Here is an 11,704-nt window from a genome sequence, read left to right as displayed (position 1 = left end):
GAGAAATCGAACCCAGGGCCTCATGCATGCAAGACAAGCACTCTATCACTGAGCCACCTTCCTAGCCCCCAAGTCTTCATAACTTTTGTGGTATGTTGCCATTGTGATATCTTAGGCATTTTGTGAGCTCGTAATCTGTTTGTGAACAAACAGATATTTCAGGTATGACATGTGATGTCAGAAATCCACTGTGACACCACACTGCCATCTGTCATGATCATCATTTCACATTGCTACATCATAAACCTGTTAGGACATCATAACATTTGTGAAAATATATCCCTTTGGAAATGTCACAGTCTCTTTATGAACTCATATACTCATTGTAAATTAATGACAATAGAGATCTAGATTGCTATTTTTACATCGTGAACCCATTGTGACATCACAAATGTATTGTGATGTCATTAATAGTAAGGCCTCACAATATAACTGAAACATAAAACATTATGATATGATTCTGTAACATCACTTTGCTATTGTGATATTACAGTCTCTTCCTCTTTTCAAAAACAGCATAATTTCATAACTTTTTAGAAAATTCATGGTCTTTGGGACTTCAAGCTCCTTATTTGAACTTGTACTCTCATCATAAACTATTAGAAATTGAAATGGGACATGTTATGATATTACAAACATGTTGTGACAGCACAAACTCATTGTGACCCCATCACCACTGTGCCATCACATTCCCATTGTGACTACGTGATTATATTGTGACCTCTCAAACCTATTATGACCTTTTCAGTACTTTAAAAAAACATGGCCTTTCTGACATCACATTCCCTTTGTGTACCCACATCCTCATTAAATACTGGCAATTGAGAACAGACATGCCATTCATTGTAAGATCACAAACTTTTGTGCTATCATCAGCACTGTGACATCACATTATTGTGACAACACAATCAGCTCAGTATCACACCACAAAAAATGACATTACATTATTATGACATTACATACTTCATGTGATGGCATAGACATTGGAAATTCCTATACTGTGATTTCGTTTTTTTTGAATATCGCATGTATGCAGATACCAGAAATCAATTGTGAACTCATGACTTTTATGCTATCATAGTCCCTTTTGATTCCAATATCCACATTGTGAACAATTGACCATTGATATCACAGATGATATTGCAACATCACCAACCTTTTGTGACATCATCCCCCAGTGTGACATCACATGGAATTTTGACTCCATCAGCTCTTTGTGACATCACAAAACAGCAATGATATCATAACATTATGATGTCACATTGAGATTGTGATGTCATATGTTCATTATGAATGGACATTCTATGATTTCATCCTATTTCAAATGTGGCATGTGGGTTAATATCAGACCCCGTTTGTAACCTCATAAATATTTTGACATCATAATTCCTTTGGAATATCACAATGCAATTATAATGCCACTAACTCACACTGACATCATAAGCCTTTCCTGTCCTCGTAACTTTTCGACATACTGTAATTAACACATGATAGTCCCTTTGTGAACTCATAACCTGTCCCAACTTGCCAGGTATGATATCAGAATTCTACTGTGACATCATGATAATGACACAATGGTACAGTGATATAACAATGCCAAAGTATCACAAAATTATATCCTAATAATGTTTGTTGTCAAAAATTAGTTGGTAATGCCATAATGTTGAGGAGATCACAAAAGTTTGTGTGGCCACAATGGGTTCGTGATGTCACAATGGCATGTAGTATTGTAGTATCTCAATTTTCATTACCAAAGAGTATTTCATTTCAGAGTGGAACTATGATGACTCCCAAGTCATGTGTTAGCATAAATGTGATGAAAGATGAGTAGGTTTTGATATCACATTGTGACACATTGATCTTGATACCTGGCAGTGTGATGTCACATAGTTATGATATCACAGAGGATTTCTGATATCACATATCAGAAATATTATTAGTTCAAAAATATGTTATGATCTCACAAAGGGCCAAATATATAACAATGGCAGTCACAAAAATTATGAGGACAGGACAGATTTGTGGGTTGGTGATACCACAATGGTGATATTATGTCACAAAGGGATTTTGATATCACACTGTTTATTAGGTCCCAATGGGTTTCTGATATCAATCTACATGCCACATGTGAAATAGAATTAAATCACAGAATAGTCAATCACAATTACAATGCTATGACATCATTATAGCTTAGTGATATCACTATAATCTGATGGTGTAATATCACAAGGTGATGTCATAGTGGTGATGAGGTAAAAAAGGTCCTGTGATGATAGAATAGAATGTCTGATCTCAATTGTCACTAATTCATAATGAGCATATGGATACACAAAGGGACTATGATATCACAAAGGCCATGTGTTTATTCAAAGGTGATGAGATCATATTGTTTGGGATATGCAAAAGTGATCCTGATTTCACAATGGCAATGTCATGTAACAATGGGATTGTGACAATGCATTTTTGATGTCTCTACAAGTTTGTAATACCACAATAGCGTGTTCCATTTCAATTGCTATTTGTTCCCAATGAGGATAAGAGTTCACAGAAGGAGCTTGAATTCCCAAAGTTCATAAATTTTCTCAAATGTTATGAGTCCTAATAGCACAATGGGATGGTATTATCACAATTGTAGTATGATGTCACTATATTGTCATAATAATATATTGATGTCACAACTTGTTGGTGATGTCATAGTGAGGATTAAATGACAATATATTCGTGATGTCACAATGGGTTTGTGAAGTCAAACTTGTCATGTCATGTCTCAATTTTCATTATTTCACGAGGTGTTTTTGATTTCACACAAGGACTGTGATATGCCAAAGTGTATTGTTGTCACTAGTGTGATGAAGTACTAATAGATTTGTGATGTCACTATGTGACATACATTTAACAGTGTAATATCATAATAGTTAAGATGTCACAGTGGATTTCTGCTATCACATATCATAGCTGAAACACGAGTTTGGAAAGAGATTCTGAGCTCACACAGTGCCTAATGTATCACAAAAGCATCATGTCATACACATTATGTCAGGACTGGTTTGTGATGCTATAGTGGGTTAGTAATATCACAACAGCAATGTGAAATCACAAAGGGATTGTGATGTCATAATGGTTATGAGGTCACAATGGGTTTCTGATAACACATATGCCACATTTGAAATAGAATTATATCACAGAATAGGCATTCACAATGAGTCTATATTGTATCAATGAAAATGTGATGTAAAAATGCTATGATATCATAGTTTGTCGATATCCCAAATAGCTTATGGTGTCATTAAGAACAAGGCAAAGTGATGTCATAAATGATATGAGGTCACATGGGTTTCTGATATCAACTTATGTGTCTCATTTGAAATAGAATGAAATTACACAATAGGCATTCATGATATACCTATGAATTCACAATGACAATGTGACATCATAATGCTATGATGTCATTGTAGTTTTGGGCTGTCACAATGAGCTGATGATGTCCTAACAAAAATGTGATGTCACACTGGTGATGAGAAATTATGAGGATGAAAACATGTTACGTCCTCATAAAAGGCTTACGATATCACAATGCTAGCATTGCAAAAAATGTTTGAGCATAGGACAGGATTGTGATATAACAGTGGGCTAATGGTGTAACATACCAATGTGATGTCACAATGGTTAGGAGGTCACATGTGTTTTGGATAACAACCCATATGCCACATTTGATATACAATTAAATCACAGAAGAAGCATTCACAATGTGTCTATTTTATGAAATTGCCAATGAGGTGTCATAATGCAATGATGTCATTGTAGTATGGTGATATCACAATGAGCCAAGGGTTTCATGATGACAATGTGATGTCAAAATAGTTGAATTATCACAAAGTGTATGTGATTTCTCAATGGCAAGTCAGATCTCAATTATTACTTCACTATGAAGGCTGTGATGTCACAAAGGCTATGTGATTGATCAAAGGATCTAAGAGATAATAAAACCTTTGAGATTATAGAATGTGATCATGATGTCACAAAGTCAATGTAATGTTAATAAAAGCTTTGGGATATCACAGTGGTGTTGATATCACATGATATAGTTATGTCACAACCAATATCTAATATCACAAACACAATGTTCAAATTCAATTGCTACTAGTAGTCAATGAGGATAGGAGTTCACAGAAGCTTGAAGTACCACATGCCATGAATTTTCTAAAGTATTATGAGGTCATAATATTTTTTTATTTTATTTCATTTTTTTGTGAATATACTGTACAGAAGGGTTACAATTACATGGGCAGGATAATGCCTACATTTCTTATCGAGCATTGCAGCCTCCTCCTTTGTTTACCCTTCACATCCCTTCCCAGCCGCTCCCCCTACCCTCCCACCCAACCTCCCTCCCCTCCCCCCTTCCGCACCAAAACGTTGTAAAGCTCGTTTTCGACATGAAACCTTGTACATCTCATTGTTGCAACAGGTCCAACTGTATCCTTTTTTTTTTCTGTTTTTTTTTTAATTTAATTTAATTTTATTTGTGAACATACTGTACAGAGGGGTTACAATTACATGGGCAGGATAATGCGTACATTTCTTACCAAGCATTGCATCCTCCTCCTTTGGTTTACCCTTCACATCCCTTCCGAGGCTCCCCCCTCCCCCCCAATCCCAATCCTTCTCCTTCCCCCCCTTCCCACCCTCCCCCGCTGCAATGACGTTGTAAAGCTCGTTTTGGACATGACAACTTGTACTTCTCATTGTTGCAACAGGTCCACCTGTATCCTTAAACAACTGGTTTTTCCCCATCTCCTCCACAAGTTATACTGACATCAAATATATTGAAAGCAGGGGTTATAGGTGGGGGAGGGACATACAAAGCAACAAAGAGATAATCTTATAAATGCATTAGAAACACATGCATGAAAGAAAAAAAAACATTAAAATACATATCTAAGGGTTCATTTTCCTGACATCACATTATCTGACCTTTTCCGCTTGACTCATACATACACTAGATATTGAAAATAAGGGAAACCATGGGACCTCCTTTGGGCCTGGCTTGCTTCACTTAATATAATTTTTTCCAAGTTTTTCCATTTCCTAACAAATGGGGCAATGTCATTCTTTCTGATGGAGGCATAGAATTCCATTGTGTGTATATACCACATTTTCTTGATCCATTCATCTACTGAGGGGCATCTGGGTTGGTTCCATATCTTAGCTATGGTAAACAATGCTGCAATAAACATTGTTGTGCTGATAGCTTTAGTGTGGTCTTGTTTGTAAACATTTGGGTAAATGCCCAAAAGTGGGATTGCTAGGTTATAGGGGAGTTCTATGTGAAGTCTTTTGAGGAACCTCCATACTGCTTTCCAAAGTGGTTGAACAAGTTTACATTCCCACCAACAATGAAGTAAGGTTCCTTTCTGTCCACATCCCCTCCAGCATCTTTTGTTGTTAGAGTTCTTGAATTTGCCGTTCTAACTGGGGTGAGGAGATATCTCAATGTTGTTTTGATTTGCATTTATTTATGGCTAGGGATGTTGAACATTTCTTCATGTGTCTATTGGCTATCCTTCTTCTTCTTCAGAGAAGTTTCTCTTTAAGTCTTTCACCCACTTATTTATTGGGCAGTTGTTTCTTTGAGGACTTGTTTTTGGGGGATTAAATTTTTTGAGTTCCAAGTATATTTTAGATATGAGACCCTTGTCTGTTGTATGGCTAGGAAAGGTCTTTTCCCAATCCGTGGGCTTTCTATTGATGTTGCTAGCTATGACCTGTGCCATGCAGAAGCTCTGCAACTTCATGCAATCCCATTTGTCCAACCTTTCTTTGATTTGTTGTGTTTCCCGGTCTATATTCAAAAAATTTCGGCCTGAGCCAAGGAGACCTAGGGTTTCTCCTATTCCATCCTGTAATGTTTTCAGAGTGTCTGCTTTGACTTCAAGGTCTTTGATCCATTTGGACTTGATTCTGGTGCAGGGTGATATATAAGGATCTAGCTTTAGTTTTCTACATGTAGTTAACCAGTTTTGCCAGCACCATTTACTGAAGAGACTGTCTTTCATCCATTGTATTGTTTTAGCTCCCTTATCGAAGATTAGATGGCTATAGGTCTGTAGGTTCGTTTCTGGGTTTTCAATTCTATTCCATTGGTCCTGAGGTCTGTTGTTATGCCAGTACCAAGCTGTTTTGATTACTATGGCTTTATAGTAGAGTTTGAAATTTGGTATTGATATTCCTCCAGCAGTGTTCTTTCCGTTGAGGAGCGTTTTTGCTACTCAGGGTCTTTAATTGTTCCATATGAATTTTTGGATTGCCTCTTCTATTTCCTTGAAGAATGAGTTTGGAATTTTGATATGTATTGCGTTGAATTTGTAGATAGCCTTGGGAAGTATTGCCATTTTCACGATGTTAATCTTTCTAATCCAGAAGCATGGGAGGCTTTGCCAATTTTTTAGTTCTGTGTTGATTTCCTTTTTCAAGATTTTAAAGTTTTCATCATAGAGGTCCTTCACTTCTTTAGTTAAGTTAATTGCTAGGTATTTTATTTTTTGTAGGGCTATTACAAATAGAGTTGCTTTCCTAATTTCAGCCACCCTTTTCTCATTGTTGGCATACAGAAAAGCCCTTGATTTTGGGGGGTTCATTTTATAACTTGCTACTTTGCCAAAGTTTTGAATCAGCTTGAGTAATTTGGGAGTGGAGTCTATGGGATTCTTCAAATACAAGATCATGTCATCCACAAAGAGGGAGAGTTTTATTTCTTCTTTCCCTATTCGGATCCCCTTTATTTCTCCATCTTGTCTTATTGCTGTAGCTAGGCATTCTAATACTAGATTGAAGAGAAGTGGAGAGAGTGGAGAGAGTGGGCATCCTTGTCTTGTTCCTGAATTAAGAGGAAATGGCTTTAGTTTTTCACCATTGAGTATAATGCTGGCTGTAGGTTTGTCATGTACAGCCTTTATTGTATTGAGGAATGTTCCATGGATTCCTAATTTTTCCAAAACCTTCATCATAAAGGGGTATTGGATCTTGTCGAATGCTTTTTCTGCATCTATTGAGATAACCATGTGGTTCTTATTCTTGCTCCTGTTGATGTGAGGAATAATATTAATTGATTTGCGTATATTGAACCAGTTTTGCATCCCTGAAATGAATCCTATTTGATCGTGGTGTATGATTTTTTGGATGAATTGTTGAAGTCGATTGGCCAAAATTTTGTTGAGAAGTTTTGTATCAATATTCATCGAAGAAATGGGTCTATGCTTCTCTTTCTTTGAAGACTCCCTGCCTGGTTTTGGGAAGAGGGTTATGATGGCTTCATAGAATGTGTTCGGTAGTGAGCTTTCTCTTTCAATTTCGTTGAAGAGTTTGAGGAGTATAGGTGTGAGCTCTGCTTTGAAGGCCTTGTAAAATTCCGCTGTAAAACCATCTGGTCCTGGACTTTTCTTAGCTGGGAGGTCCCTTATTGCTGTTTCTATTTCAGTGCTTGATATGGGCCTGTTAAGATAGTTTAACTCATCTTGGTTTAGTTTGGCATGTCAATATTTGCTAGGAAAAGGTCCATTTCTGTCAAGTTCTCAACTTATTAGCATAAAGTTTTGAGAAGTATTCCCTTATAATGTTCTGAATCTTGGTTGTTTCCGTGGTGATGTTTCCATTCTCGTCTCTGAGTTTATTAATTTGGGTGTGTTCTCTTCTTTTTCTGATAAGATTTGCTAAGGGTCTGTCAATTTTGTTAAGTTTTTCGAAGAACCAACTCTTTGTTTTGTTGATTCTTTCTATAGTTTTTTTGGGTTCTAATTCATTTAATTCTGATTTAATTTTGATTATTTCTTTCCGTCTACTGGATTGGGGTTTATCTTGCTGCTCTTTTTCAAGGAGGTTTAGATGTGTCATTAAATTGTTAGTTTCAGATCTCTCCAATTTGTTGATGTAGGAGCTCAGAGCTATAAATTTGCCTCTGAGTACTGTCTTTGCTGTGTCCCAGAGGAGCTGGTAATTTGTGTGTTCATTTTTGTTGAATAGCATGTACATTTGAATTTCCTTTCTAATCTCTTCCATGACCCACTCATGATTCAGTAGTGTGTTGTTCAGCCTCCATGTGATGCCGGACTTTCTTTGGTTGCTTTTGGTGTTGAGTTCTAATTTTATTCCCTTGTGGTCAGAGAGGATGCAAGGTATAACCAATGTTTCTGAATTTAGACAAGTTTGCTTTGTGGCCTAAAATGTGGTCTATTTTAGGAAACGTTCCATGTGCTGCTGAGAATAACGTGTATTCTGATGCTGCTGGGTGAAATGTTCGTTAGATGTCTGTTAAGTCTAATTGATCTAGGCAGCTGTTTAGATCTGCGTTTTCTCTGTTGAGTTTTTGCCGAGTTGATATATCTAATGGGGAGAGTGGTGTGTTAAAATCCCCAACAATTAATGTCTTTGGATCTATATAAGATTTGAGGGAAAGTAGTGTTTCTTTGATAAATTTGTGTGCTCCATTGTTTGGCGAATAGATACTTAGAATTGTAATATCCTCCTGAAGGAGAGATCCTTTAACTAGTATGTAGTGACCTTCTTTATCTCTTCTCACGAATTTTAATTTGAAGTCTATTTTATCTGATATTAGGATTGCAACTCCCGCCTGTTTATGGGGGCCGTTTGCTTGGTAGATTTTGCTCCAGCCTTTAACATTGAAAATGTGTTTGTTTTAACGGGCAAGATGTGACTCCTGCAGGCAGCAGATAGAAGGGTCTTGTTTTTTGATCCAACTAGACAGTCTATGTCACTTAATTGGAGACTTCAGTCCGTTAACATTAAGAGATAGGACTGAGAGGTATTTGGGAGTTCCTGCCATGTTATCCACCTTCTTGGGGGCTACAAAAACTGGGTTCTTCCTATGGTTCTTAGATTCTCAGTTTGGGTGCAGTTTCTTGGCCTTTATTGCAGTCTTGTTGGTTTTCTATGTGTAGGACATCTTTAAGCATCTTTTGTAGGGCTGGTTTGGTGGAGATGTATTGTTTCAATGTTTCTTTGCTATGGAAGGTTTTTATTTGGCCTTAAGTTATGAAGGAGAGTTTAGCTGGGTACAGTATTCTTGGTTGATAGTTGTTTGTTTTTAAGGCATGGCATGCATCATTCCAGGCTCTTCTTGCTTTGATTGTCTCTGCTGAGAAATCTGAGGTGATTCTAATTGGTTTCCCTTTATAGGTGATTACCTTTTTCTCCCTGACAGATTTAAGGATCTTTTCCTTGGTCTGAGTTGATACTGTGTGGATTATAATGTGACAGTTGGATGTCCTATTCTGGTCTGGTCTATTTGGGGTTCTAAAGGCTTCTTGTATCTGAGTAGGCCTATCTTTTTGCATGTTTGGGAAGTTCTCTGCTAGGATCCTGTTAAACAAATTTCCTAGACCATTTACTTCTGTTTCTAGGTGCTCCTCTACACCCATTATCCTTAGATTAGGCCTTCTGATGGTGTCTTCCAGGTGTTGGATAGATCTATCATATTTCTTGGACTTGTCTTGTATGGTTGTATGTTCTTTCTCTGTAATATCTAATCTGTCTTCAATCCCTGAGATTGATCTTCTGCATGGTCTAACCTGCAGTCAAGACTCTCTACTTTGTTTTTTATCTCTTTTCCTTCTAATTGGTCAGCTTTGATGGCTTCAAGTTCTTTGTTGAAGCTCTGTTTTAGGTCTTGTATGAATTTCTTTACTTCCTTAATTTAGTGTTCAGTGTTTGTTCTCAAATCACTTAGTTGATTGGTTATGGTTTCTTTGGACTCCCATTCCTTCTGTTGGGTTCCAATCAGCATTCCCTTTGTGGTCTCCCTGACTTCCTTCAGCTCTTTGTTAATGGATTTCATGAATGACTTTAGTGATCTTTGTGTGTTCTCTACCTGGTCTCTCAATTCCTGTATTTCTCTTTGATTAGCTTCCTCCCGTTCGTGGGATACCTGTAGTTCTCTTTGAGTGTTCTCTGCCTGCTCACACCATTCCTGCCTTTCTCTTTGAGTATTCTCAAGCTGCTCACACAAATCCTGTATTAGTTTTTGAGAAGCTTCCTCATGCTTATGATATTCGTTAATAAACTTTTGGATAGCCTCCTCTCTCAGCTTATATACAAGAGAGGTCACAATATTTTTAATAAAAAACAATGGAACAATTGTGTCACAATGGTGATATGATGTGACAATTATGTAATATGACATATTGTGACAATAATATGTAATAATACAGTTTTGATGTCACAATTGGTTCATAATGCCATGATTGCCATCTTGTCACATCACAAATATTTGCAATGTGACTAGGGACATATAATGGGTTTCTGATATCAATACACATGCCACATTTGAAATAGAATGAAATTACAAAACAGGCATTCACAATGTATCTATGACTTCATAATGAAAATATGATGTCATAATACTTTGACACTATGATGCTATGGTGCATTATGTAATGTTATGTCACCGAGAGTTTTGATATCACAGTGATGAGATCAAAATGGGTTTGTCATCTCATAACGAGTTTGTAATATCACAATGATAAGAACACTTTTAATTCCTACTTTTTCACAATGAGGATAGTAGTTCATAAAAGGAACTTAAAGTCCAAAAGGTCATGAATTTTCTAAAAAATTTCGAGGTCATAGTAGTGTTGTAAAAACACAATAATGTATTGATATCACAATGGAAATGTGATGTCACAATATTATGTAATAATATTGCTTTAATGTCACAACTGGTGGGTGATGCCATAATGATGATATTGTCGCAATATGTTTTGAGTGGTGATGTCAAAATTCCATGCTGTATCTTGTTATTAATTCCCAATAAGTATATGACTTGACAAATGAAATGTGATGAATACAAAAGGCATTTTTTCACAATTCTTTTGAAGTCCTACTAGTATTTTGATATCACCATTTGAAACAATGGTCATGACTTCTGGTTGTGTGATATCACAGTGGTCATGATGTCACAGTGTATTTCTGATATCATATGTCATACCAGAAAGATTATGAGGTAAAAGAAGTTTATGAGCTCACAATTGTCCTAAAATATCACAATGGCAATATGTCAGAAATGTTATGGTGAACATTTTGTGATATCAGAGTGGGTTAGTAATATCACAATGGCAATGTGTATTCCAAAAGAGATTTTGATGTCAAAATATTTGTGAGGTGACAGGGTCTGTTATCAACCCTCATGCCACATTTGAAATCGAATGAAATCATAGAATAAGCATTCACAAAGTGTCTGTGAGGTCACAGTGACAATGTGATGTAATGATGCTATGATGTCATTGTATTTTGGTGATGTCACAATGAGCTGATGTGGTCATAATGACAATGTGATATCACACTGATGATGTCACAAAGTATTTGGGATGTTATTTTTCATCATGAGGATATGGGTACACAAAGGGATTGTGACGTCACAAAGATTCTACGTGGTCATAATAGGTTCAGGGCTTCACAATGTGATCATATTGTCAAAAAAGCAATGTGATACCACAATTGGTTTGTTATGTCCAAGTGGCAATGTGGTCACAATGGGTTAGTGATTACATGAGGATCCTGTAATAACCAGCAGGTCCCAAGTAATCCTTGGGCCCCAATAATTTTTGTGTCCCTGTGGACCTGCCTTCCAGTGAGAGCCAGGGATGCTCTCAAAGGGGGAGGGGCATGATGCTGGATTGGGTGGGTATCAAGC

Source organism: Dipodomys spectabilis, unplaced genomic scaffold (assembly GCF_019054845.1).
Source record: "Dipodomys spectabilis isolate Male_0828 unplaced genomic scaffold, ASM1905484v1 ptg000533l, whole genome shotgun sequence".
In the NCBI taxonomy this organism is placed as follows: domain Eukaryota; kingdom Metazoa; phylum Chordata; class Mammalia; order Rodentia; family Heteromyidae; genus Dipodomys; species Dipodomys spectabilis.
Note: the sequence above shows the minus strand (reverse complement) of the source record.